This window comes from Bos grunniens, chromosome 15 (genome assembly GCF_055505025.1).
Source record: "Bos grunniens cultivar Pamir isolate PY7600 chromosome 15, Bosgru_T2T1.0, whole genome shotgun sequence".
NCBI classification, from domain to species: domain Eukaryota; kingdom Metazoa; phylum Chordata; class Mammalia; order Artiodactyla; family Bovidae; genus Bos; species Bos grunniens.
The window spans coordinates 14,092,275-14,117,633 of record NC_141179.1 but is presented as its reverse complement, the minus strand read 5'-3'; positions in this window follow the sequence as shown (position 1 = coordinate 14,117,633).

Sequence of the window (25,359 nt, the reverse complement as noted above, 5' to 3'; positions counted from 1 at the left end):
AATGAGTTGTGTGTATGCAGTCAGATGGCAAAGGGTAGGCTTAAAGTGTTCCTAAGAAATAAAGAAGAGTAAGGGAATCACCTGCCTGTATAAAGGATATTTCACTTCCTCTTGGAAGAGATAGAAAATATATGTATAGGCAGACCACCTATATACTATTTAGATATCAATAGAACCTAAAATATTCTATTACAATATACTTTTGAAATATAATAGTAGATTTCCACTTAAGGGTTGCAGTCTGCTTTTTGCTTTGTATCTGATTCATTTAGTGAAGGTATGAGCCTAAATAGTCCACTGTAGATGGTTAGAGGATACTATTTCTCCACTTTGTATTGAATGGGAGTGAAGACTTTTGAGAAAATATTTTTTTTTTTTCCATCAGCACAGAGGTCATTTTCTTGTTTTTCCTTTTGGGTATTTTTGCTTTGCTTTATGACTAGCACTTGAAATGTGATAGATTTATTTGTAAGGTATCCTCTTTCATCTGCAAAGAAAAATTTCTTACTGCCTCAGGAGCTAAGGCACTTTTTTCTTTTTCTGCTTAAATCCATTTTTTTTATTCTCTATCATCTCATCATACTTAAAGTCATGCATTGGACTTTAAGCTTGTTTTATTGCTGTTTGAATTAGAAACAGTCTTTAAGAGCCTGTTGCTGCAAACTTTCTTGTGAGCTTAGACTTTAGGTTGCTCTTGTGGTGGAGGAAAATTTAAGAGTATCTTCCTCTTTCTTTTCCCAATTCTGTTTCAAGAGTGGAGGGATATTAATATTTGATTCTTTGGGATTTCTAGGGCTAAAAAGATAACTCTGACTTCAAAGTCCAGCAAATTCCATTAATGTAAATTTTTTCATATTAATGATTGTATTACAAGGAACACATAATACATCATTAATATGAAAAAACTTTAAAAAGCTGAACAGTAAAAACAATTATAAGGAATGCAGGCATTTAATAAAAATCAATCAAGTAGGATAACTTTTAATAATCTCTAAGCAAAAATAACATAGCTTATAATGAGACTTTGAAATCCTCCACTGCATTTTATTGTTGTTTAGTCATTAAGTCATGTCTGACTAGCCTGCCAGGCTCCTCTGTCCATGGCAATAATACTGAAGTGGGTAGACATTCATTGTCTAGGGGATCTTCCCCACCAGGGAGTGAACCCATGGCTCCTGCTGCACCCCTGCACTGCGGCAGATTCTTTACCCCTGCTGAGGTCTTCTGAGTCTCCTGCTAACTTCAGCCACTTAACAGACAGAGACAGTAAAAGCTCAGGGGTAGAAGTCGTTCCTGTTCCATCTTTAAGAGTTATTCCTGGGCCTTCACTAGTGGTCCAGTGGTTAAGAATCTGCCTTTCGATGCAGGTGGCATGGGATCAGTCCCTGGTTGGGGAATAAAGATCCCACATGCAGCTAGGCAACTAAGCCCTTGTGCAGCAACTATTGATCCTGCACTTGGGTGCCACAACTAGAGAGAAGCCCACCTCCCACAGGGAAGATCCTGTGTGCCATCAGCTAAGACATGACACAGCCAAATAAACATGAAAAAATATCCGTTTCTTGCCCACTGCTGGCTTTGACATGAAGAAACTAAGGATCCTATTTGCCTTCCTTTTCTTTCCTTCATGTCTCATAAAGAGGAGTATTGATCTTGTTACACCAAATTTTTTGAAAGATCTGTCTGAGTTAAACATAAGGTTTGAAATAATCATTCTCTTTCTTCCACTGATTGATGCTTGAATGTCCCACTAGATTGGGGATTTAAAAGTTTAGACTTTGGAGGCCAAAATAGAGCAACTTTATGGTGTATTTTGACAATGCTATTTTACTTAGGGAAAATGATTTTTCTAGATAGTCAAAGTACTGGAGTTTTACAATAATGTATTGGCTATACATTCTTCTGATAATGACATAGCTTTCTGCTTTGCTTGGCTTGCATGTGTGCTCACTTGTGTCTGATTTTTGTGACCCCCATGGACTGTAGCCTACCAGGTTCCTCTGTCCAAGGAATTTTCCTAGGTGAGAATATTGGAGCAGGTTGCTGTTTCCTACTCCAGGTTGCTTGCTTCTCCACTGGAGATTTTGGAGAAAGGGGAATGAGGGGGTCAAGGCAGAATTTCAACATTCCTGGGTCCTTTACATAGTGCCATCTTAGCGGCACACCTTAGTAGTGTCCTATTATCATGGGTTTCATGAGGTCATAATGTGAGTTTGCTCTTTCTCTGAGCAAATGCCTTGTGTTGCTATACTTGGGTTGAGGTAAGAAAGTGGTATTCTTAGCCATAATTGCTCACATTGACTATATTGATAAGATTTTCTAAATGATTACTATCAAAATAAAAACTGAACAAGTAAGAAAATTGATTTGTTCAGATTACTTCAATATGGGGAATACTCCAGTTCAGAGTGTCTCAACAAGTGGTATTGCCTTAAGTTTTAAGAGGAGAGATAAAAAAGTGGCAGATGGGATGACTTATATTTGGGGTTGTTTTGCAAGAAAAGGAAGACTTAGTTATCTGAAAAGGAAATATTTTTCTCTGTGTTATCTAGCTGTAATCTAGCTAATCAGTTGTAAGATGAAATATAGATAGTTGGAATGTCTGAGTCAGTCCTTTACAACAGGTTCAAGCAAAAGAGGGCACGACCATTACTCCATGTCAGTCCCAACTCCTACTCAAGACAAACACTGTTTTAAAATAATCTTAGGGTTTTGGGTCAACAATAGGTGATATAGTCCATATAGTCAGCAGTTTCATACTGGATTGTTCTTGGAGAAGTAGCTGAAGCATCTCTTATGCTCTGACATCTGTCTGTAATTCAAAAAAACATTCTGGAGGCCAAGTATTTAATTAGGGCTGTACCTATTAAAAGAAGGGGCTGCCTAAGTAGTGCTAGTGGTAAAGAACATGCCTGCCAATGCAGGAGACATAAGAGACATGGGTTTGGTCCCTGGTCGGGAAGATCCCCTGGAGGAGGGCATGGCAACCCACTCCACTTCTTGCCTGAAGAATCCCATGGACAGAGGAGCCTGACAGGCTGTGGTCCATAGGGTGACAAAGAGTCAGACATGACTGAAAAGACTTAGCACACCCACACGCTATTAAAAGAAGCAGAAAAAGGTCATTAGAGGTTATAGGGAGGAATAAAATCAAGACCTGCAGCAAGCTGGCAACCATTTTAGTGTCTACTGGGAAATTGATGTGGAAAGGGCCCTTGATAATATAATGACTGTGGTGGCAATGCAATAAATTTATTGGTTACAATCTCAAATGTTCTGGTGTATGATGTGGAGGTCAGAGGAATTTTTGGAACAAACATGCAACAATTGCTTCAGACCACAGGGTATATCTTCCCTCTGGTGCCCAGCATCATTTGAAGTACTGGTTGGTTGTGGAGTTTGTAATTGAATCTCTTGAAGTTATTAAGGGAGAAGGCCAATGATTTTGTGTGTGTGTGTGATGTTGTCCACTGTAATGATTATTTCCTTTAATGGGGCATGGAAGCCACTTCTGGAGTGGGTCATACTACAGTACATACTCCAGTTGCTCTGGGTACCATGTCACCCCAAGTGTGGTTGCATGAAGCCATCAGGTTCTCCAAAGCAATGAGCTTTCCTTTTAAGGGTGTCTTCAAGTCCAGAGTAAAAGGAACAGTATGGGGAGGGTGTGTATGTGGCCAATATGGTTGAGTGGGAAGACCCTGAGGTCATCTCCTCCTACGGGCACACCAGAAGTACACCTATTCACAAATCAAATATTGATGAGAACGACTGATTTCTAGTAAGAAAGGTCTTCTATAACTAAAGATGTAAAGAGAATCGCAACAAGATGGTTTGGAGGGGCAGAGAAGCAGTATAGTTAACACTCATACTGGGTGGATGACCCACAGATTGGGAGATAATTGCAATTGCACACGTCTTCCCCAAGAAGCAAGGAGTTTGACCCCCCACATCAGGCTCTCTGGCCCAGGGATCCTACACTGGAATGAGTTCCTAGAACATTTTTATTTGAAGGCCATTGGGATTGTATTCCCACTTGGCTAGTTGCTTGGCTTAGCCTGAGTTGATTACGCCAAAGCCTTTGACTGTGTGGATCACAAGAAACTGTGGAAAATTCTTAGAGAGATGGGAATATCAGACCACATGATCTGCTTTCCAAGAAATCTGTATGCAGGTGAAGAAGCAACAGAACAGAACATGGAACAACAGACTGGTTCCAAATCAGGAAAGGAGTATGTCAAGGCTGTATATCGTCACCCCTGCTTATTTAATTTATATGCAGTTAAATAGTTAATGCAGTTAAATGTAAAAGTTAACTTATTTAAATTATACATCATGTGAAATGCTGGGCTGGATGAAGCACAAGCTAGAATCAAGATTGCTGGGAGAAATATTAATAATCCCAGATGTGCAGATGACACCACCCTTATGGCAGAAAGTGAAGAAGAACTAAAGAGCCTCTTCATGAAAGTGAAAGAGGTGACTGAAAACGTTGATTTAAAATTCAACATTCAGAAAACCAAGATCATGGCATCCGATCCCATCACTTCATGGCAAATAGATGGGGAAACAATGCAAACAGTGAGAGACTTTATTTCTTTAGGCTCCAAAATCACTGCAGATGGTGACTGCAGTCATGCAATTAAAAGACGCTTGCTCCATGGAAGAAATGCTATGACCAAACTAGACAGCATATTAAAAAGCAGAGACATTGCTTTGTCAACAAAGGTCCATCTAGTCAAAGCTTTGGTTTTTCCAGTAGTCATGCATGGATGTGAGAGTTGGACTATAAATAAAGCTAAGCACCAAAGAATTGATGCTCCTGAACTGTGGTGTTGCAGAAGACTCTTGAGAGTCCCTTGGACTGCAAGGAGATCCAACCAGTCCATCCTAAAGGAAATTAGTTCTGAATATTCATTGGAAGGAGTGATGCTGAAGCTGAAACTCCAGTACTTTGGCCACCTGATGCAAAGAACTGACTAATTGGAAAAGACCCTGATGCTGGGAAAGATTGAAGGCAGGAGGAGAAGGGGATGACAGAGGATGAGATGGTTGGATGGCATCACCGACGTGATGGACACGAGTTTAAGTAGGCTCTGGAAGTTGATGATGGACTGGGAAGCCTGAAGTGCTGCAGTCCATGGGGTCGCAAAAAGTCAGACATAACTAAGTAACTGAACTGACTGAACTGACTGAGATGTCCAACTATTGGTGCCAAAAGGCAAGTGGGTGGGCCAGAGAAAGGTATTAACCAGGTTTTGCCTCTTGCCTCTCCAAGATCAGCAGGTGGGTCTGACCCAGGATCCTTTTGAATTACGTTTTCTACCCCATGTTCTGGAGCATGTGAGCTTTTTGCATGGGCTCTTTGAGAGTGGAATCTCTATTTTCCACAGTTTGGCAGATCTTCAAATGATCAAACTTGGAATTACCATTTGATCCAGCAGTGCCACACCAGGTATATATCCAAGTGAAATGAAATGTATGCTTACATGTAACTTATAAACAAATTTTCATAGCAGCATTATCATTAATAGCATAGCTTCAAAATGGAAACAATCCAAATGCCTAAAACCGATGAATGGGTAAACAAAATTTGGTATATCCATGGAATGGAATATTATTTACCCATAAAAATGGACAAAGTACCAATTCATGCTACTATGTAGGTGGACCTTGCAAACATAAAGCTGAGTAAAAGACACCAGAAGCAAACACTCACAAATTGTATAATTTCATTTATATAATGTTCAGAATATACAAATCCATAGAGACAGAAAGTAGATTGGGGGTCGCCAGAGGCTGGGAGAGGAAAAAATCAAAAGTACTGTTAATGAGAATAAAGTTTCTTTTTAAGGTGATGAAAATATTCTTGAATTAAATAGCTGTGATTGTTGTACAAACTTGTGGTTATACTAAAAGCCAGTGGATTGGATGTCACTTTAAAAGCATGCATTTTATGATGAACTATACCTCAAGAATGTGATGAGAGGACAAAAGAGATTCATGGAGGATCTAGTGAGAGAATCCTATAGAACCTTATTCTAACACCTGCAAGTGGAAGCTGACCACTTTGTGATGGCATCTGTTTGGCCCCAGTTTCACAGAAAATAAGTATACTTCATGTTGTCAATTTCTTCTAGAAGCTCTTGAAAGAGCCTTAGTTTAGGGTTGTTTATTTCTGTGGATTTCTGTTCATAATCAGGTCAGATCAGATCAGTCGCTCAGTCGTGTCCGACTCCTTGCGACCCCATGAATTGCAGCACGCCAGGCCTCCCTGTCCATCACCAACTCCCCCTGTATTTTTCAGTTATGCAACATGACCCCAAATTGAACTGTTTGTAGTTTCACTTTGCCATTGGTGCTCAGGAGAATATTGTAATGCTTCTTCCACCTGGATTCGAGATTGGTCTTTTACTGGTATCTTCCAGAGTACTAGGTCTCTGACCTGAAGATGATGTCAGGGCTGTTATCGTATGTTTGGGGAAGGGCAGACTTGACTGATGGTGATAAATATGTGTCCATTTAATGATACCTTGGAAGTAATTAAGCCTATCGTATTGGATTCATGTCTCTCAAAATCCATGAGGAATAAGGGATCCTAATTGGCTTGCTGATAATTATTTCATAAGGGGATAGTTAAAACTGACTGGGCAGTGGGAGGATTAAAGGATCATTAGGGCTAAAGGTAAGACTTTGGGTCAAGACAGATTTAGTTCCTCAAAGAGTTTGAAACTGAGTTTTATTTATTTATTTGACTGTGCATGCAGTTTGGAGGATATTAGTTCCCCAACCAGGGATTGAACCCAGGACCATGGCAGTAAAAGCACTAAATCCTAACCACTAGACCACCAGAGAAGTCCTGAAACTGGGTTTTAGAGTACCACTAATTGGTGTGGTCAGCTGCTTGTTTGTGTCTGACTCTTTGTGGCCATATGGACTGTAGCCCGCCAGGCTCCTCTGTCCATGGGGTTCTCCAGGCAAGAATACTGAAGTGGGTTGTCATTTCCTACTCCAGGGGATCTTCCCAAGCCAGGGATTGGACCCACATGTCTTGCATCTCTGGCATTGGCAGTGGGATTCTGTACCACTAGTGCCACCTGGGATGCCTGGAGAACCACTGGTCCATTACATTTTTCTAGAGATTTGAGATTTGAGTTTCTGTGACAGTGGAAGTACTTTTTAAATATCCTTAATAACCTTTCCAGAGAATAAGCTTTCCTTTTGCTAGGGAAAAACAACAGTATTCCCCAAGTAGGGAAAATTCTCTTTTAGTAGCAACTTAGCCATATCAGTGGTGGTGTTTAGCTGCTAAATCATGTCGACTTTTGCGACCCCATGGACTGTAGCCCACTAGACTCCTCTGTCCATGGGATTTTCAAGGAAAGAATTCTGGAGAGGTTTGCCATTTCCTTCTCCAGGGGATCTTCCCAACCCAGGGGTCGAACCCAGGTCTCCTGCACTGCAAGCAGATTCTTTACTTCACTAACAGGGTAGCCATATCAGTGGCAACAGCCTATTTGTAGAGAAAACTTCCAACCAGCTGAAAACATTCAGACAACTATTAGAACATATTTGTACCTATGGGACTTTGGGAATTGAATAACATCCATTGCCAAAGAAAAAAGGACAAGACAGTCAATTCTCACCCTTGTTTTATCTTTAGCTTTTTACCAGGATTGTTTTCCTAGCAAATGGGGAATGTTGAAGTTACCTGTACAATACGAGGGTGGAAGAGTCCACACCACTATATGTGTAGAAGATCTTTTAAGATTTTTCTTTACTGTGGGATTTGCTGTGGCTATGGACTAAATTTCAGACATGTTCAAGGAGAGACAAGTGGCATTTTGGTGTCTCCAAAGCTCATCTGAGTAGATAAAACATTCAGCTTGTTTCCAACAGACTTTTAGCCTCAGGTGTAAGTAGTGGTCCAATAGGCTATTTAATTATCAATATAAGTTTATATCTCTAAAGAAGAGTGATCAAGGGGAAGTATTCAGATGATTGAGAAAGAATTTTCTTGTGAAGCATTTATCTTAGTGTATTTGTCATCCAAGAGGTTTCTTTAGTGTTGAGAGACTGGCTAATGTGAGCTTTAGTTTTGTTGTTCAGTTGCAAAGTCGAGTCCGACTCTTTGCGACCCCATGGACTGCAGCATGCCAGGCTTCCCCATCATTCACCAGCTCCCAGAGCTTGCTTAAACTCATGTCCATTGAGTCAGTGATGCTGTCCAACTGCTCCTCTTCTGTCGCCTCCTTCTCCTCCTGTCTTCAATCTTTCCCAGCATCATGGTCTTTTCTAATGAGTCACTCTTTGCATCAGGTGGCCAAAGTATTAGAGCTTCAGCTTCAGCATCAGTCCTTCCAATGAATATTCAAGGTTGATTTCCTTTAGGATTGACTGGTTTGATCTCCTTGCAGTCCAAAGGATTTTCAAGAGTCTTTGCCTATACTGAACTTTGTCTAGCTTTAGTTTTGATAGTGGGTAGTAGTGAGGTTTCTAATAGGTTAGCTACTTGAGTTCTGTTTTTGTTGAGTGTTTTTTAGCTGTCATGAACAATTCTCATTTCTATACCATACCAAAATCATGTACAACATGGAAAGCATATCTGCTACTTGTGTAAATATTAACTGTCTTATCTTGTGCTAGTATACAAGATTGGTGAGGGCTATGAATTCAGCAACTTGACTGAATTAACCTTAGGTGTTTGAACAGTGGTTTGTTGAAAATCTGTGATAGAATATCTTTATTGAAATTTTCCATTTGTGTGTCTGAGGTAAGTAGCATATGAAAAGAAGGTGGCAATAGGGCTTTGAGAGGAGTTTCAGTGAGGTTTGGATAGAGAGGAATTATAGACTGCTTGATGATGGTGCAGTTATGAGCTTGCTCCTCAGGTAGGAGGGAAAGAAGGCTAGTTGGATGGAGGTCTAGATAGTGCTGAATAGTGGTACAAGAGAGAGAGCAGCAGGATTTCATAGGATATGAGTTGGAGGCAGAAAATGTTGGGTGGTCTTGGTAAGTAGCAGGGTCTGAATTGCATGGGGTACATAGAGATTGAGTGAATGACTCAGAACTAAGTCAACAGTGGCTTCAATTAGTTTTGCAGCAGCGGCAAATTTGTATAAGAAAGAGGAAATCCCCTCACCATAAAATCTAAAGTTTAGCTGAAGTATCCAATAGGCCTTTGGCTTCCATTGTATTTTTGGGTGAAAATTCATAAAGCAACCTTTGTACATAGAAAAGCAAAAGAGTAATGATGTCTTGTTTAACATATATGCAGAGTACATCATGAGAAACGCTGGGCTGGAAGAAGCACAAGCTGGAATCAAGATTGCCGGGAGAAATATCAATAACCTCAGATATGTAGATGACACCACCCTTATGGCAGAAAGTGAAGAGGAACTAAAAAACTTCTTGACGAAAGTGAAAGTGGAGAGTGAAAAAGTTGGCTTAAAGCTCAACATTCAGAAAACGAAGATCATGGAATCTGGTCCCATCACTTCATGGGAAATAGATGGGGAAACAGTGGAAACAGTGTCAGACTTTGTTTTTTTTTGGCTCCCAAATCGCTGCAGATGGTGATTGTAGCCATGAAATTAAAAGACGCTTACTCCTTGGAAGGAAAGTTATGACCAACCTAGATAGCATATTGAAAAGCAGAGATATTACTTTGCCAACAAAGGTCCATCTAGTCAAGGCTATGGTTTTTTCTGTGGTCATGTATGGATGTGAGAGTTGGACTGTGAAGAAAGCTGAGTGATGAAGAATTGATGCTTTTGAACTGTGGTGTTGGAGAAGACTCTTGAGAGTCCCTTGGACTGCAAGGAGATCCAACCAGTCCATTCTAAAGGAGATCAGTCCTGAGTGTTCATTGGAGCTAAAGCTGAAACTCCAATACTTTGGCCACCTCATGCGAAGAGTTGACTCACTGGAAAAGACTCTGATGCTGGGAGGGATTGGGGACAGGAGGAGAAGGGGACGACAGAGGATGAGATGGCTGGATGGCATCACCGACTCGATGGACATGAGTTTGAGTGAACTCCGGGAGTTGGTGATGCACAGAGAGGCCTGGCGTGCTGCGATTCATGGGGTCACAAAGAGTTGGACACGACTGAGCGACTGAACTAAACTGAATGAATAATTGGGGAACCCAACAGTCGGAAGATACAAAGTTATGGAGGTGAGGTTTTGAAATTCAGACTTGGGAGAAGAGATCTAATTAAGAGATTTGGAGATGAACTCGTAATCGTGGTGTATAAATAAATGGGAAATGATAGCGGAAAAGTCAGGGATCTAATTCTGATAGTGAGAGGGTAACAGACAGGAAGGCTAGGGGTCCCCAAGCAGGGAAATAGGCTGCAGGTGTCAGACGCCTTTTCCTCTCTTTTAATGGGCAGGAGGAAACAAACCAAAAGTGTCAAACATTTTTTTTCTCTTCTCTATACAAAATTAAAAGGAGGTTTCTTTTAAAATTCTGCGTTGCCATGACAACACCTGGTTCCTCCTGAACTTAACTTTTCTCAAACCTTGAGCTAACCAATGCATTTTTCTTATGGAAATGTTTCTCTTAAGCTATTTTAATGAAGCTATGTATTTGTTTGGAAATCTGCCTTTCTTCAAGATTCACGTCAATTGTTTCATGGTCCAGTACTGGCACCTTGTGCCAGTACTGTCTCAAAATGCATGTTGTCAGTGAGGGGCCTGGTGCCACTCTGTTTTGAGACATTTCCTTTCTCTAATTAGCAGCTTGCTAATAGATATATGCTGCTAAGTCGCTTCAGTCGTGTCTGACTCTGTGCGACCCCAGAGATGGCAGCCCATCAGGCTCCCCGGTCCCTGGGATTCTCTAGGCAAGAACACTGGAGTGGGTTGCCATCTCCTTCTCCATAATAGATATATAACTTCTTGCTATAAAGTTGCAGGGGGGTACTCTTTCTGCCTACTTCTGATGTCTATGTCAGAAGCTTTCTATATTTCTTTTATACATTAATAAAATTTTATTAAACAAAACCTCTGTGCAGTCAAGCCTCGTCACTGGCCCCAGATCAAATTCCTCTCCTCCAGGGGCTAAGAATCCTGGCATCGTTCACAGCTCAGAGTGGCAACCTTTCAGTAGCTGACTAATCCTTTTAACCCTTGGAGTTGTCTTTTGGTCTCAGGGATAGGAACTTGATGATGGTGTTGTTTACGGGATAAATATTCTCTTCCGGGGAGATATCAAGTCCTAGGTAATGTACTGGAAGACTGCGAAATTGCTTTGTCTTTAGTGACCTTATGGGCAGAGACTTGGAGTAGTCATTGAATGTGATAAGCAAGCTGTTAAAAATCACATGAGCAGAGAAGGTCATCTACATACTGGATAAGAGTTTCAAGATAAGGTTAAATTTCTCAGATTGGCATTAAGGGTCTAAAACAAATAAGTAGCAGCTTTAGTAAACTCCTGAGGCATAACACATACTGATGATTTTTCCATAGAAACCGAAAAATATATTGTGAAGCAGTATATTGAAAAAATCAGAGACTTCCCTTTTGGACAAGTGGTTAGGACTTGGTGCCTTCACTACCCATGGCCCAGGTTCATGCTCTGGCTGTGGAATTAAGATCCCATAAGCAATGTGACCCAGCCATAAAACAAAGCAAACAAAAAAATAGAACATAGGGCAATGACTATAAATGAACAGTAGTGGGCTGGATAGAAACTATAACAGTGTTAGGGTTAGAAACTATTAATAGAAAACCATGAGGTGACTCCTATATATATATAGTGCTTCCTAGGTGACACTACTACTGGTAAAGAACCCAACTGCAAATGCAGGAGATGTAACAGACTGTGGGTTTGATCCATGGGTTGAGAAGATCCCATGGAAGAAGGCATGGGAGCCCACTCCAATATTCTTGCCTGGAGAATCCCCATGGCCAGAGGAGCCTGGTGGGCTATAGTCCATAAAACTCACCTGTCCCTACAAATTCCTTTATGGTACATCATTCTTTATATCTCCATTTCTTATTCTGCAGTTTTAATCATAGTGACTCACAGGATTTAGAGACATAGTCAATGCCATTTTTGCTCAAGTGGAAAACCTACTAATACTTAATCAGGACATCACTCTTCATGCTTTGTCTTTTCCATAACACCAAATCAATATACTATTTAACAAGCATTTAATTGCTCAACTAGTAAAATCATTTTTAGGAAATGAGAAAGTTTATTATGATGTTTGCAAGAGTTTGCCATATCTCAACTTATATTATCTGTCCACATCATCAAAAATAAGAGAAGCATTATGCTATAGAGGAAAGAGTAGCCATAATGTGAGAAATGTTCAAACATGGTTCTGCTCTTTAATGTGCAACTTTGGTTCAGTTTACTTGCTCAGTCATGTCTGACTCTTTGCGACCCTATGCTCTGCACCACACCAGGCTTTCCTGTCCATCACCAGTTCCTCGAACTTCCTCAAACTCATGTCCATTGGCTCGGTGATGCCATCCACCCACTGCATCCTTTGTTGTGAATATTCAGGGCTAATTTCCTTTAGGATGGACTGATTGATCTCCTAGCAGCAAATGTCTGTCCTTTATTGTGACAATCTCTGCATGAAATGTTCCTTTGGTCTCTAATCTCTAGTCTTTCCCATTTTGTTGTTTCCTCTATTTCTTTGCGCTGATCTCTGAGGAAGGCTTTCTTAGCTCTCCTTGCTATTCATTGGAACTCTGCATTCATATGGGTACATCTTTTCTTTTCTCCTTTGCCTTTTACTTCTCTTCTTTTCTCAGCTATTTGTAAGGCCTTCTTGGATAGCCATTTTGCACTTTTGCATTTCTTTTTCTTGGGGGTGGTCTTGATCCCTGCCTTCTATACAATGTCATGAACCTCTGTCCATGGTTCTTTAGGCACTGTTTATCAGATCTAATCCCTTGAATCTATTTGTTGCTTCCACTGTATAATCGTAATGGATTTGATTTAGGTCATCCCTGAATGGTCTAGTGGTTTTCCCTACCTTCTTCAATTTAAGTCTGAATATTGCAATAAGGAGTTTATGATCTGAGCCTCAGTCACCTCCTGGTTTTGTTTTTGCTGACTGTTTAGAAATTCTCCATCTTTGGCTGCAAAGAATATAATCAATCTGATTCGGTATTGACCATCTGGTGATGCCCATGTATAGAGTCTTCTCTTGTTTGGTTGGAAGAGGGTATTTATTATGACCAGTGCATTCTCTTGGCAAAACTTTGTTAGCCTTTGCCTTGCCTCGTTTTGTTCTCTAAGGCCAAATTTGTCTGTTTCTCCAGATATCTCTTGACTTCCTACTTTTGCATTCCAGCCCCCTATAATGAAAAGGACATCTTTTTTGGGTGTTACTTCTGTAAGGTCTTGGAGGTCTTCATGGAACTGTTCAACTTCACCTTCTTCAATATTACTGGTTGGGGCATAGACTTGGATTACTATGATATTGAATGGTTTTCCTTGGAAACGAACAGAGATCATTCTGTCATTTGTGAGACTGGATCCAAGTACTGCATTTCAGACTCTTCTGTTGACTATGATGGCTACTCCATTTCTTCTAAGGGATTCTTGCCCACAGTAGTAGATATAATGGTCATCTGAATTAAATTCACCCATTCCAGTCCATTTTAGTTTACTTATCCCTAAAATGCTGATGTTCACTCTTGCCATCTCTTGTTTGACCACTTCCAATTGCCTTGATTAATGAACCTAACATTCCAGGTTCCTATTCAATATTGCTCTTTACAGCATCAGACTTTACTTCCATCACCAGTCACATCCACAACTGGGTGCTGTTTTTGCTTTAGCTCCATTTCTTCATTTTTTTCTGGAATTATTTCTCTACTGATCTCCAGTAACACATTGGGCACCTACCAACCTGGGGAATTCATCTTTTTGCCTTTTCATAGTGTTCTTGGGGTTCTCAAGGCAAGAATGCTGAAGTGGTTTGCCATTCCCTTCTCCAGTGGACTCCGTTTTGTCAGAACTCTCCATCATGACCCATCCATCTTGGATGGTCCTATCCGGCATGGCTCATAGTTTCATTGAGTTAGACAAAGCTGTGGTCCATGTTATCAGTTCGGTTATTTTCCTGTGATTGTGGTTTTCATTATGAGTGCCCTCTAATGGATAAGGAAAAGAAGCTTATGGAAGCTTCCTGATGGCAGAGACTGACTAAGGGGAAAACTAGTTCTTGTTCTGATGGTTGGAACCATGCTCAGTAAATCTTTAATCCAATTTTCTGTTGATGAGTAGGGGTGTGTTCCCACCCTGTTGTTTGACCTGAGGCCAAACTATGGTGGAGTTAATGAAAAAAATTTCAACCTCCTTCAAAAGGTCACATGCCACACTCAGTGTCCCTGACCCTGCAGCAGGCCACCACCGACCCACACCTCCATCAGTAACTCCTGGACACTCACGGGCAAGTCTGGGTCAGTCTCTTGTAGGGTCATTGCTCCTTTCTCCTGGGTCCTTGTGTGCACAAGGTTTTTTATTTTATTTTTATTTTATTTTTAAACTTTACAATATTGTATTGGTTTTGCCAAATATCGAAATGAATCCACCACAGGTATACATGTGTTCCCCATCCTGACCCTCCTCCCTCCTCCCTCCCCATACCATCCCTCTGGGTCATCCCAGTGCACCAGCCCCAAGCATCCAGTATCGTGCATCGAACCTGGACTGGCGACTCATTCCATATATGATATTATACGTATTTCAATGCCATTCTCCCAAATCATCCCACTCTTTCCCTCTCCCACAGAGTCCAAAAGAGTGTTCTATATATCAGTGTCTCTTTTGCTGTCTCGTATACAGGGTTATTGTTACCATCTTTCTAAATTCCATATATATGCGTTAGTATACTGTATTGGTGTTTTTCTTTCTGGCTTACTTCACTCTGTATAATAGGCTCCAGTTTCATCCACCTCATTAGAACTGATTCAAATGTATTCTTTTTAATGGCTGAGTAATACTCCATTGTGTATATGTACCAAAGCTTTCTTATCCATTCATCTGTTGATGGACATCTAGGTTGCTTCCATGTCCTGGCTATTATAAGCAGTGCTGCGGTGAACACTGGGGTACACATGTCTCTTTAATTCTGGTTTCCTCAGTATGTATGCCCAGCAGTGGGATTGCTGGATCATAAGGCAGTTCTATTTCCAGTTTTTTAAGGAATCTCCACACTGTTCTCCATAGTGACTGTACTAGTTTTCATTCCCACCAACAGTGTAAGAGGGTTCCCTTTTCTCCACACCCTCTCCAGCATTTATTGCTTGTAGACTTTTGGATTGCAGCCATTCTGACTGGTGTGAAATGGTACCTTACAGTGGTTTTGATTTGCATTTCTCTGATAATGAGTGATGTTGAGCATCTTTTCATGTATTTGTTAGTCATCTGTATGTCTTCTTTGGAGAAATGTCTGTTTAGTTCTCTGGCCCATTTTTTGATCGGGTCATTTATTTTTCTGGAGTTGAGCTGTAGGAGTTGCTTGTATATTTTTGAGATTAGTTATTTGTCAGTTGCTTCATTTGCTATTATTTTCTCCCATTTTGAAGGCTGTCTTTTTACCTTGCTTATAGTTTCCTTTGTTGTGCAGAAGCTTTTAAGTTTAATTAAGTCCCATTTGTTTATTTTTGCTTTTATTTCCAATATTCTGGGAGGTGAGTCATAAAGGATATTGCTGTGATGTATGTCAGAGAGTGTTTTGCCTATGTTCTCCTCTAGGAGTTTTATAGTTTCTGGTCTTACGTTTAGATCCTTAATCCATTTTGAGTTTATTTTTGTGTATGGTGTTAGAAAGTGCTCTAGTTTCATTCTTTTACAAGTGGTTGACCAGTTTTCCCAGCACCACTTGTTAAAGAGATTGTCTTTAATCCATTGTATATTCTTGCCTCCTTTGTCAAAGATAAGGTGTCCATATGTGTGTGGATTTATCTCTGGGCTTTCTATTTTGTTCCATTGATCTATATTTCTGTCTTTGTGCCAGTACCATACTGTCTTGATAACTGTGGCTTTGTAGTAGAGCCTGAAGTCAGGTAGGTTGATTCCTCCAGTTCCATTCTTCTTTCTCAAGATAGCTTTGGCTATTCGAGGTTTTTTGTATTTCCATACAAATTGTGAAATTATTTGTTCTAGCTCTGTGAAGAATACCATTGGTAGCTTGATAGGGATTGCATTGAATCTATAAATTGCTTTGGGTAGTATACTTGTTTTCACTATATTGATTCTTCCAATCCACGAACATGGTATATTTCTCCATCTATTAGTGTCCTCTTTGATTTCTTTCACCAGTGTTTTATAGTTTTCTATATATAGGTCTTTAGTTTCTTTAGGTAGATATATTCCTAAGTATTTTATTCTTTCCATTGCAATGGTGAATGGAATTGTTTCCTTAATTTCTCTTTCTGTTTTCTCATTATTAGTGTATAGGAATGCAAGGGATTTCTGTGTGTTGATTTTATATCCTGCAACTTTACTATAATCATTGATTAGTTCTAGTAATTTTCTGGTGGAGTCTTTAGGGTTTTCTATGTAGAGGATCATGTCATCTGCAAACAGTGAGAGTTTTACTTCTTTTCCAATTTGGATTCCTTTTATTTCTTTTTCTGCTCTGATTGCTGTGGCCAAAACTTCCAAAACTATGTTGAATAGTAATGATGGAAGTGGGCACCCTTGTCTTGTTCCTGACTTTAGAGGAAATGCTTTCAATTTTTCACCATTGAGGATAATGTTTGCTGTGGGTTTGTCATATATAGCTTTTATTATGTTGAGGTATGTTCCTTTTATTCCTGCTTTCTGGAGAATTTTTTTTTTTTATCATAAATGGATGTTGAATTTTGTCAAAGGCTTTCTCTGCATCTATTGAGATAATCATATGGTTTTTATTTTTCAATTTGTTAATGTGGTGTATTACATTGATTAATTTGTGGATATTGAAGAACCCTTGCATCCCTGGGATAAAGCCCACTTGGTCATGGTGTATGATCTTTTTAATGTGTTGTTGGATTCTGATTGCTAGAATTTTGTTAAGGATTTTTGCATCTATGTTCATCAGTGATATTGGCCTGTAGTTTTCTTTTTCTGTGGCATCTTTGTTAGGTTTTGGTATTAGGGTGATGGTGGCCTCATAGAATAAGTTTGGAAGTTTACCTTCCTCTGCAATTTTCTGAAAGAGTTTGAGTAGGATAGGTGTTAGCTCTTCTCTAAATTTTTGGTAGAATTCAGCTGTGAAGCCGTCTGGACAGGGGCTTTTGTTTGCTGGAAGATTTTTGATTACAGTTTCAATTTCCATGCTTGTGATGGGTCTGTTAAGATTTTCTATTTCTTTCAGGTGCAGTTTTGGAAAGTTGTACTTTTCTGAGAATTTGTCCATTTCTTCCACGTTGTCCATTTTATTGGCATATAATTGCTGATAGTAGTCTCTTATGATCCTTTGTATTTCTGTGTTGTCTGTTGTGATCTCTCCATTTTCATTTCTAATTTTATTGATTTGATTTTTCTCCCTTTGTTTCTTGATGAGTCTGGCTAATGGTTTGTCAATTTTATTTATCCTTTCAAAGAACCAGCTTTTGGCTTTGTTGATTTTTGCTATGGTCTCTTTTGTTTCTTTTGCATTTATTTCTGCCCTAATTTTTAAGATTTCTTTCCTTCTACTAACCCTGGGGTTCTTCATTACTTCCTCTTCTAGTTGCTTTAGGTGTAGGGTTAGGTTATTTATTTGACTTTTTTCTTGTTTCTTGAGGTATGCCTGTATTGCTATGAACTTTCCCCTTAGGACTGCTTTTACAATGTCCCACAGGTTTTGGGTTCTTGTGTTTTCATTTTCATTCGTTTCTATGCAAATTTTGATTTCCTTTTTGATTTCTTCTGTGATTTGTTGGTTATTCAGCAGTGTGTTGTTCAGCCTCCATATGTTGGAATTTTTAATAGTTTTTCTCCTGTAATTGAGATCTAATCTTACTGCATTGTGGTCAGAAAAGATGCTTGGAATGATTTCTATTTTTTTGAATTTACCAAGGCTAGCTTTATGGCCCAGGATGTGATCTATCCTGGAGAAGGTTCCATGTGTGCTTGAGAAAAAGGTGAAATTCATTGTTTGGGGATGAAATGTCCTATATATATCAATTAGGTCTAACTGGTCTATTGTATCGTTTAAAGTTTGTGTTTCCTTGTTAATTTTCTATTTAGTTGATCTATCCATAGGTGTGAGTGGGGTATTAAAGTCTCCCACTATTATTGTGTTATTGTTAATTTCTCCTTTCATACTTGTTAGCATTTGTCTTACATACTGTGGTGCTCCCGTGTTGGGTGCATATATATTTATAATTGTTATATCTTCTTCTTGGATTGTTTGTGCCCTCCAGGAGTCTGTTTCCACAAGCCTGTGTAAGTTCTGGGAGCTCTAAGGCAGCTTACTTACTTTGTTCTTAAACAAATGAAATCTGTTTTTGAGTCCTCACTCCAGGGTAGTGGGGAATTCCATCTCACTCATTTCAAGGATCTCCCTCCTCTTTTCTGATGCTGTGCTTGCTTGTGGTTGTCTTGAAAGTGGGGTAAATCTCTGATCCTTAGTCTTCAATGGTCACATAGGTACCATAACTTTTTAATAATTTATTTACAGTATTATATTGGTTTCCAGTGTACAATACTGTGATTCAATACATAATACATAATTTTATACATAATACTCTGTTTAAAGGTATTATAATATATTGACTATATCCCTGTGTTGTATAGTAAATTCTTGTATCTTACTTATTCTTTATATAGTAGTTTGCACCTCTAAATATATCTTACACAATACCACTGTCCAGTCTGGCTCTCTACTTTCCTCAGAGTGGACTTAAAATTTTCCTTCCCTAAGGTCTTCTCCAGTGATTATAAATTCTTATCAGAGAACACCATAGATACTCTCCAGGCCTTGTGTTTAGGGGAGGCCCTCACCAGTAACCCACCTTGACCTCTAATCTCTGCAGATCAGATATAGTTCATCATTATTCCCTGGAAGTCTGGTATCTTCTTTCCTTATTGTCCTGGAGAATCTCAATCTTTTCTTACAAATTTAATCCCTTTTCCCCACCATAGTTTTGAAGTACTTTTTATATTAATACCTTCTGATGAACCACCAACTCTCAAACAAAATCTGATGGAAAGAACTGGAGGATACTTTCCTTCATGTGCTTGGTCCTGCCATGTGGTATTTTTCAAGGTCCTTGCGTCGGGGGGTGGGGCTTCCCTGGTGGCTCATATGGTAAATAATCTACCTGCAGTGTGATCTGGGTTCAATCCTTAGGTTGGGAAGATCCCCTGCCGAAGGGAATGGCTACATACTCGAATATTCTTGCCTGGAGAATTCCATGGACAGAGGAGGCTGGTGGGATACATTCCATGGGGTCATGAAGAGTCAGACACTACAGAGTGACTAACACTTGGGTTAGGGAGCCTAGATTCTGGACACATGGTTCCGTCATTGACTTAGAACAAGGAAGGTCTCATACCTCTTATTTTTGCCTCTTAACAGCAGGGAGAACAAAACACAATTTTTGTCTAAATAAATACTTCTCTGAATGTTCCCCAAGTAAAGTTTTGTGCTTTAAAAATAGTTTCCCCACTGAGTTGTCTCTTTATAAATGCATAAGATACTCTGCCTATGCTTTCCCTAAGCAGTTATTCTCATCACTAAAGCAATGTTCAGATATGTTTTATATTCTCACTGAATATTCTAAAACTTGAGTATGTATGATTACCTTCAAGAATAAAGTTAGATAAGCTGATTTCATTTGGAGAGATGTCCTTCGTATTAATAAAATTAGATGTCTTAGAATTAAAATCTCTCAGGAAACTAATTTAGATGTAGTTTACAGCTATGCCATCTATATTTCCCTTGTCCAAGCTCTCCAGCCCCTGATTATATTTGGAGATCTTATTTCTTATCCTCCTGGGATCTGACATGGGCTGTCCTGCCATGAATCCTTTCATGGTTCAGTTCAGTCAGTTCAGTTCAGTCGCTCAGTCATGTTCGACTCTTTGTGACCCCATGAATAACAGCATGCCAGGCCTCCCTGTCCATCACCAACTCCCGGAGTTCACTCAAACTCATGTCCATCGAGTTGGTGATGCCATCCAGCCATCTCATCCTCTGTCGTCCCCTTCTCCTCCTGCCCCCAATCCCTCCCAGCATCAGAGTCTTTTCCAATGGGTCAACTCTTCACATGAGGTGGCCAAAGTATTGGAGTTTCAGCTTCAGCATGAGTCCTTCCAATGAACACCCAGGACTGATCTCCTTTAGGATGGACTGGTTAGATCTCCTTGCAGTCCAAGGGACTCTTAGGAGTCTTCTCCAATACCACAGTTCAAAAGCATCAATTCTTCGGCACTCAGCTTTCTTCACAGTCCAACTCTCACATCCATACATGACCACTGGTAAAACCATAGCCTTGACTAGATGGACCTTTGTTGGCAAAGTAATATCTCTGCTTTTCAATATGCTATCTAAGTTGGTGATAACTTTCCTTTCAAGGAGTAAACGTCTTTTAATTTCATGGCTGCAGTCACCATCTGTAGTGATTTTGGAGCCCCCCAAAATAAAGTCTGACACTGTTTGCACTGTTTCCCCATCTATTTCCCATGAAGTGATGGGACCAGATGCCATGATCTTCGTTTTCTGAATGTTGAGCTTTAAGCCAACTTTTTCACTCTCCACTTCCACTTTCATCAAGAGGCTTTTTAGTTCCTCTTCACTTTGTGCCATAAGAGTTGGAGGGGCATAATTCTGCCATGACCAGTCTTTATCCCAAATTAGCATTTTTTAAATTTGGAGGGTCTTTTGGCCTCCTCCTTCTCTAGTTCCGGGGTCATATTCAGAAGAAAATAGATGCCAAAAGTCTAATTTCTTTCAGGACTACTTTGGACTACTTTACCTTCACCCCTCTCTGGTTTATCAATATCCACCAAATATTTTTTAGCTTTACAGTTCTTATTTAGCATTCTCTTTATGAATACAAAAGCCAAAGAGGTACTTTAGCTTCTTGAACACGTAGTGTGAGTGATTATCTCTGTGATGTTCTACCTTTGCACCTAAGCAGTGCCCTTTTTACCTTCACTTTGTGTTTAAGTTTCCTTTTCAGATTCATAGGGCCATGTGTATATGTGTGTGTGTGTACGTGTGTGGTTTCTCAGGCACAATGCTGATAGCAGATCTTACTTGTCAGGGTACCAGATTTGCCTTCCTTCTGCAGTGAGCTCTTAGGGGACCTACAGAATGACATTTGGAACAGCCATGGCTTTTTACTGCCTGTTCAGTTGCCATCTGCTGTAGCTGGCAAAGTCTGGGCCATTGCTCCTGAACATTCCTTTTTTTCTCTGCCTAAGTGATTCTGAGTGTTTTGTGGCCAGTGATCTCTGAATCAGTTTTTAAGCATCACTTAAATGCACATTTTCATTTTCATTTGGATGGTTATTCAGGAAGCTGATCTGTACTGCTCTCTGGTTTTCAATATGGTCAAAGCTGGATCTAAAGTACTCAGAGAATTCAGCCAGCCACACTGACAGCTGTAATAGAACCCTTAGAAATTGGGTCCATATAGCAATCTGCTTCTAAAGGTAGCAGGCCCCTGGCTTTGGTTAAGAGTTACTGCTAAGGACTCATCTGGTGGTTCAATGGTTAAGACTGCCCTTCTGGAAAACCTAAATAGACATTTCTCCAAAGAAGACATACAGATGGCCAATAAACACATGAAAAAATGCTCAACATCACTCATTATTAGAGAAATGCAAATCAAAACTACAATGAAGTATCATCTCACACCAATCAGAATGGCCATCATCAAAAAATCTACAAACGATAAATGTTTGTAGGGGGAGGATGTGGAGAAAAGGGAGCCCTCTTTCCCAGTTGGTGCAAATGTAAGTTGATATAGCCACCATGGAGAAAAGTATGGAGATTCCTTTAAAAATCAGGAATAAAACCACCATATGACCCAGCAATCCCACTGCTGGGCATGTACCCTGAGAAGACCACAATTCTAAAAGACATGTGCACCCAGTGTTCATTACAGCACTATTTACAATAGCTAAGACATGGAAGCAACCTAGATATTCAAGAAGAAGATGTGGTGCATATATACAATGAGTATTACTCAGCCATAAAAGGAACAAATTTGGTCAGTTCCAGTGAGGTGGATGAACCTAGAGCCTGTTATACAGTGTGAAATAAGTCAGAAAGAGAAAAACAAATACAGTGTATTAACACATACATGTGGAATTTAGAGAAATGGCAATGAAGAACTTATTTGCAAGGCAGGAATAGAGACACACACATAGAGAACAGACTTGTGGACACAGTGGGGGTAGGAGAGGGTGGGATGAATTGAGAGTAGCATTGAAACATATACATTACCATATGTGAAATAGATAGCTAGTGAGAAGTTGCTGTATAGCACAGGGGGCTCAACCTGGTGCTCTGTGATGACCATCCCACCCAGGGATGGGATGGAGGTTCAAAAGGGAGAGGACATATGTATACTTAGGGCTGATTCATGCTGTTGTATGGCAGAAACCAGCACAACATTGTAAAACAATTATCTTCCTTAAAAAAAAAAAAAAAAAAGAAAGAAAAGACCCTGCCCTTCTGCCCTTCCACTGCAGGGGTCATGGGTTCGTCCCCTGGTCAGCAAATTCAGCCAGCCACACTGAGAGCTGTAATAGAACCCTTAGAAATTGGGTCCATATAGCAATCTGCTTCTAAAGGTGGCAGGCCCCTGGCTTTGGTTAAGAGTTACTGCTAAGGACTCGTCTGGTGGTTCCTGCATGCCACACTCTACAGCCAAAAAACAAACAAACAAAAAAGAGCTGCTGTTAAAGCCCCTGCATAATGGACCCTCTCCAAGACTCAAATATCTCCTCTTTTGGAACTGGCTTTTCATCCCCAGAAGATACTATCATTTCTATGAATTCATTTTTATATTGGAGGCTGAAGGTATTTTTGCAACACATTGTTTTAAAACATTATATTTTAACTGAGCTTACATTCATGCTTGAGACAGTACAGTGTTCCCATATCCTTGGCATCTGCTACTTCCTTCTTCAGGAAAATGTTCAGTCTTAGAAATTCAAAGCTTGAAAAAATGGACCTTAAAAATAATCTTCAGTGATATTTTTGTTTCCTTGACCTTTTGAATAGTCTGCCCTCAGTTTATATCTATCTAAGGGTGGGAAACCCAAGTGGCACAATGGTAAAAAACTTACCTGCCAATGCAGGAGATGTACGAGAAACAGATCCAATCACTGGAGAAGGAAATGGCAACCTACTCCAATATTCTTGCTTGGAAAATTCTAGGGACAGAGGAGTCTGGTGGGCTACAGTCCGTGGGACCACAAAGAGTTGGACATGACTGAGCATGCAGGCATTCATTCATTCATAAAGGGTGTTAGTAAACATTCATAAATTTCTCTCTTTAAACTGAATCTCAACATGATCCACTTGTTATTTGTTAATATTATTGTTAACTTTATTTTTTTAAATATAAATTTATTTATTTTAATTGGAGGTTAATTGTTAACTTTAAAGTTAAAAGTGATATATTCACTTATTACCTGTCTGAATTATTTTTTTGATGTGGTCTTTGCTCAGGTTTCAAAACCAATAAGCTCAAATTATGCAGATTATAATTAGCCCATAGTGTGGCCATGATCTGTAGGAATATTTTTAGCAATGTTGAGTATGTCACAATAAGCAGCAAGTATAAAACTATCTGTAATCTTTAAGACAAACAGAAGGAAATATTAGTTTATTTATTCTAAATTAATTTAAATTTGGCCCCGTGTGTACTAAGTCACTTCAGTTGTATCTGACACTTTACAACCCCATGGATCCATAGCCCACCAGGCTCCTCTGTCCATGGGATTGTCCAGGCAAGAATACTGGAATGGGTTGCCATTTCTACTCCAGAGGATCTTCCCCACCCAGGGATTAAACCTAAGTCTCTTATGTCTCCTGCATTGGCAGATGGGTTCTTTATCACAAGCACCACTTGGCAAGTCCTGAGGCCCCAATTTCTAACATGGTGAAAAATTAGATCTCAATTTTAGTTTTAGAAGTGCTTTCTCACTGCCAAGATTTTGTAAAAACCTGGCATTGGAAAGAAGCTAGCAGAGTATTTATAAAGTGAATTAGAAACTTCTTTTTATTCCTTGGTGTTGTTTGTTGTTACTTTGCTCCAGCTGTTGCTCAATGCCACTGTCGGGCTTGTCGTTTGTCATTGCCTGGACACCACTGCTAGCTTGAGTGTGCTTAAAGATAGTCATTAATTTAGCCCTCTCCATTGTCTGAAAATTGGGCTGTGTACAACTTCATTCATTCTCAGGACTTTGGTGCTTAATTGCCAACCATGCCCTTCATCTGTTCCTGAATGTTGGTAAGCGAATGCAGGAAGGACATGTCTACACTACTCATGGAAATGTGCACTGTTTGCAAATCACCTTTTTTCCTTCTAACTCTCAGAATCAGGTCTTTCTCCTTCCTCTGAATAGGACTCTAGTTCTCGAACAATAGAGACTTTTTTCCTGAATTACTGGCAACTTCTGTTTCTAGCTGCATAATACAAAAGTCAATCACACCCTGTAAAGAAGAAAACCTTGACTTTTTAGGACACAGGAAGGGTAAAATATCTTCTACTCTTCTTATCTTTTTCAATAACCAGAAGCAAAAATTAATAATTCAGTATATTTTCCTACTGCTGTATGAATCCATTGAATATGTATCCATAAAAGCAGCCAACAGGTCACTCTTCTTATCACTGTATCCCCAGATTGCTGGGTGTATTGTTGGCATTAATAACTAGTTTGAGCGTAGAATTTTTATTTGAGCTGCTTTTATCTTGTATGTAGAGAGATCCACAGTAAAGAAATGTAGGAGCTATAGCTATAGATTTCCTATTGCTGATTATATTCATTTACTATGGATACCTCAGTAAATAAAACAGATGAATTAAAAACAAATCTCTTCTTTGTGGAATCTACTTTCTAGTGGGGAAGTGGAAGAGATAGAGATAATAAACAAAATGATTAAGAAAAATTTATATTATGACTGAGGATGATAAGTGCTATGGACAAAGCTAAGGCAGAGGAGTGAGAGAAAATGCAAAAAATAGCAGTTGAAATTTATAATGGGGAGCTCAGGAGTACTTTCACTATTTGAAAAATGAATCTCAGAGAAGACCTAGAAGAAATAAGAGAATTAGCCATGTATAAAACAGAGAAAAAGAAATGTTGAGCAATGCAGAAGCATGCCTGCTTGTTGGAGAAACAGCAAAAAGCCCTGATTGATTGGCTTGGATTGACTGAAGAGGAGGGTGCTA